General features: G+C 42.6%; 1 long non-coding RNA gene across 1 annotated transcript in view; it reads right to left on the bottom strand.

Moving 5' to 3' along the window:
• Positions 1–730: 730 nt before the first annotated feature.
• Positions 731–3,485, bottom strand: part of LOC108532277 (uncharacterized) — a 14,728-nt gene continuing 11,973 nt past the window's right edge. Inside the window, exon 3 of the long non-coding RNA XR_001886401.1 lies at positions 731–1,091. This is a non-coding gene — a long non-coding RNA (uncharacterized LOC108532277). The remainder of the gene's footprint in view (positions 1,092–3,485) is intronic.

Here is a 3,485-nt window from a genome sequence, read left to right as displayed (position 1 = left end):
AGTTTGAAATAGAGATTTCTCTGAAACAGGGCAGGATAAATGCCTCAAGTGACTCACAGAACCTGTTCCCAGACTTGGTGACCATTGTTTGTGTCCACATTCAATTGAGTTCAAATTTAATATTTAACTTTTACTCCACAGGCAGGAAGTGAGGATGTCAGCAGGGAAAAAAGGAATGACTGGATATGAAAAACATACTGGCCAATGTCAAACTAGACCAAAAGCATTCTTTGAGTTTTGCCAACTTCATGAGTTTTGAGTTTACTAAAACTCATGAGAATGACTTTACTCAATTTCAGTACTAGCCAAGGACTCCAGGTACCAGAGGTGAGAGAGCTGAAATATGAAGTGAGACTCTGTGAAATATAAATGGAAAATAAATTCTTTTTTTTTTCCTTTTTTTTTTAGAGATGGAATCTCACTTGTTGCCCAGACTGGAGTGCAGTTGTGCCATCTCGGCTCACTGCAACCTCGCATCTCCCAGGTTCAAGTGATTCTCCTGCCTCAGCCTCCCGAGTATCTGGAACTACAGATACCTGCCACCACACCCGGCTAATTTTTGTATTTTTAGTAGAGATGGGGTTTCACCATGTTGGCCAGGCTGGTCTTGAACTCCTGACCTCGTGATCTGCCCGCCTCGGCCTCCCAAAGTGCTGGGATCACAGGCGTGAGCCACCACACCCAGCAGAAAATGCTTTAGTTCAGCATCAAAGCAGGAATTATTACAGCATTTATGGATATTTAATTTTATTTGATACATTTGGATGCAACTTTACTCATCACCATTTTTAAACCCATATTTAAAAGTTTTAAAATTTGGGTAGAGGCAGAAAGAGGAGGTTGAGTTGGAGATGTTGGAGTAGTCAGCAGCTCGGTCATTGGTGCTTGTGGGCTTTGTTTGATCCAAACCTTGACTCTCTCTGGAAAGGGAGAGAGGCTTCCACTCTCTCTGGAAAGGGAGAGAGAGCCACTGCCACTCATGGTTCTGAGCTTGAAGTTGCTAGGACTTCTTTCAAACCTGTGTGCTGAGGAAACTCAGATGTTGGCCTCAGCTCCTAGGCTGAATTCAGCAGATTGGCCCATGAAAAATCCTATATCGAGACAAAGCAAAGGATCTGTCAGAAAGCAACACCTATTGTCCTGGGCTTGACACCAAGGAAAAGGACAGGTAGCAGAAATCCTGCAATCTGAAAAGCAGACAGAAAGGTGACAAAGCAGCTGAAGACAGGTGGTGGAGAGAGGAGTAACAACCCAGCTCCTCCATCTAAAAAGGACAGTAAGAACCACCAGTAGCTTAACAGAAGACCAAGCATCAGAATTCCCCGATGAAGACTGTTTGTAAGAAGAAAGAGGACAGGGTTACAACTCATCAGCAACTGCACGGCAAGCCATGCCAGATAAGGGGACTAACAAAACTTTTCCAAATAGTCAGATTGGAGCTCTAGTTTATCAAGTCCCAGTTTAAGATCTCAAGTTACAGCCAGGTGCAGTGGCTCACACCTGTAATCCCAGCACTTTGGGAGGCGGAAGCGGGTGGATCATCTGCAGTCAGGAGTTCGAGACCAGCCTGGCCAACATGGTGAAATCCTATCTCTACTAAAAATACAAAAAATTAGCCAGGTGTGGTGGTGGGCAACTGTAATCCCAGCTACTCGGGAGGCTGAAGCAGGAGAATCACTTGAACCCGGGAGGCAGAGGTTGCAGTGAGCCAAGATCGCACCATTGCACTCCAGCCTGGGCAACAAGAGTGAAACTTCACCTTAAAAAAAAAAAAAAAAAAAAAAAAATGAAGCTAACCAGAATGATGCCAGAGCCAAATGCAGTGAGCTGCCATCACCAGGTGTTCTTCCCTAACCACCGAACTACTGGGTTCCTGATACGGTTTGGATCTGTGTCCCTGCCCAAATCTCATGTAGAATTGTAATCACCAATGTTGCAGGTGGGGCCTAGTGGGAGGTGATTGGATCATGGGGGCAGATTTCCTTCTTGGTGCTGTTCTTGTGATAGTGAGTGAGTTCTCATGAGATCTGGTTGTTTAAAAGTGTGTGACATCTCCCTGCCTTCCTCCCACTCCTGTCATGTGAAGTGCTCGCTCTCCCTTTGCTTTCCAACATGATTGTAAGTTCCTTCCCTAGAGGCCTTCCCAGAAGCTGATGCCACCATGCTTCCTATACAGCCTGTGGAACTGTGAGCCAATTAAACCTCTTTTCTTTATAAATTACCTAGTCTCAGGTATTTCTTTATGACAATGCAAAAATGGACTAATACACTTCCTGTTGCCTTTAATCCTTTAGATAAGAAAATAAGGACATTTCAACCTAAAATCTAAAGTACAGATACAGGTCAGGCACATTGGCTCATGCCTGTAATCCTAGCACTTTGAGAGGTTGAGGCAGGTGGATCATTTAAGGTCAGGAGTTCAAGACCAGCCTGAAATCCCAGCTACTCAGGAGGCTGAGGCACAAGAATTGCTTGAACTCAGGAGGTAGAGGTTGCGGTAACCCAAGATCATGCCATTGCACTCCAGCCTGGGCAACAAAAGCAAAACTCCATCTCAGAGTGAGACCCTGTCTCAAAAAAAACCAGAAAGTGCAGATATAAAATAAGATAAAGTATTTATGTTTAAATTTAATTATGTTTACAGATGTCAATTGGTCTGAAACAAATTCACCAGGGAATTAATCTATTTGCATAGAACTGCTAATTAATGTAAAAAATATGCCCAGATGTGGTGGCTCATGCCTGTCATCCCAGCACTTTGGGAGGCCGAGGCAGGTGGATCACTTGAGGTCAGGAGACCAGCCTGACCAACATGGTGAAACCCCGTCTCTACTAAAAATACAAAAATTAGCTGGGCATGGTGGCATGTGCCTGAAATCCCAGCCACTTGAGAGACTGAGGCAGAAGAATCACTTGAACCCAGGAGGTGGAGGTTCCAGTGAGCCGAGATCATGCCACTGCATTCCAGCCTGGATGACAGAGCAAGACTCCGTCTAAAAAAACAAACAAACTATATATGTACATATCTATCTATCTATACACACACACACTTAATCAGACCTCATCTCATTTGCTTTACATGTTGCTTTATGTGTTGGGTGCACTGTGATGTAATGGTAGCATCAGTATAACTTAAAGTAATTAAATTAATAATTGTACTTGACAATAAGTGTTCTCAACTGAGTAACTTTTAAGTGAAACCATTCATGTTTAGACACAGGGAGTGGTAAAGGAACCACCTTTTTCTATTGTTGGTTTGAGGAAAATAGTAATATAAGATTATCAATCATGGACAGTAAATGGCTGAAAGTTAGTGAATCAGATTATAAGCATTTAGCTAAGAATATAAAGATTGAGAAGTAGATAAACATCTAAATGTTTAGTATACTAGAAATAGCCAAGACATTAATATGCCAACAACCTGATGTACTGTAAAATGAAAAGATGAACTTTTCCTAATAGTTGCATTTTTTTTTTTTTTTTTT

This window comes from Rhinopithecus bieti, unplaced genomic scaffold (assembly GCF_001698545.2).
Source record: "Rhinopithecus bieti isolate Rb0 unplaced genomic scaffold, ASM169854v2 scaffold_9919, whole genome shotgun sequence".
In the NCBI taxonomy this organism is placed as follows: Eukaryota; Metazoa; Chordata; class Mammalia; order Primates; family Cercopithecidae; genus Rhinopithecus; species Rhinopithecus bieti.
Note: the sequence above shows the minus strand (reverse complement) of the source record. Positions and strands in the feature narration are given on the sequence as shown.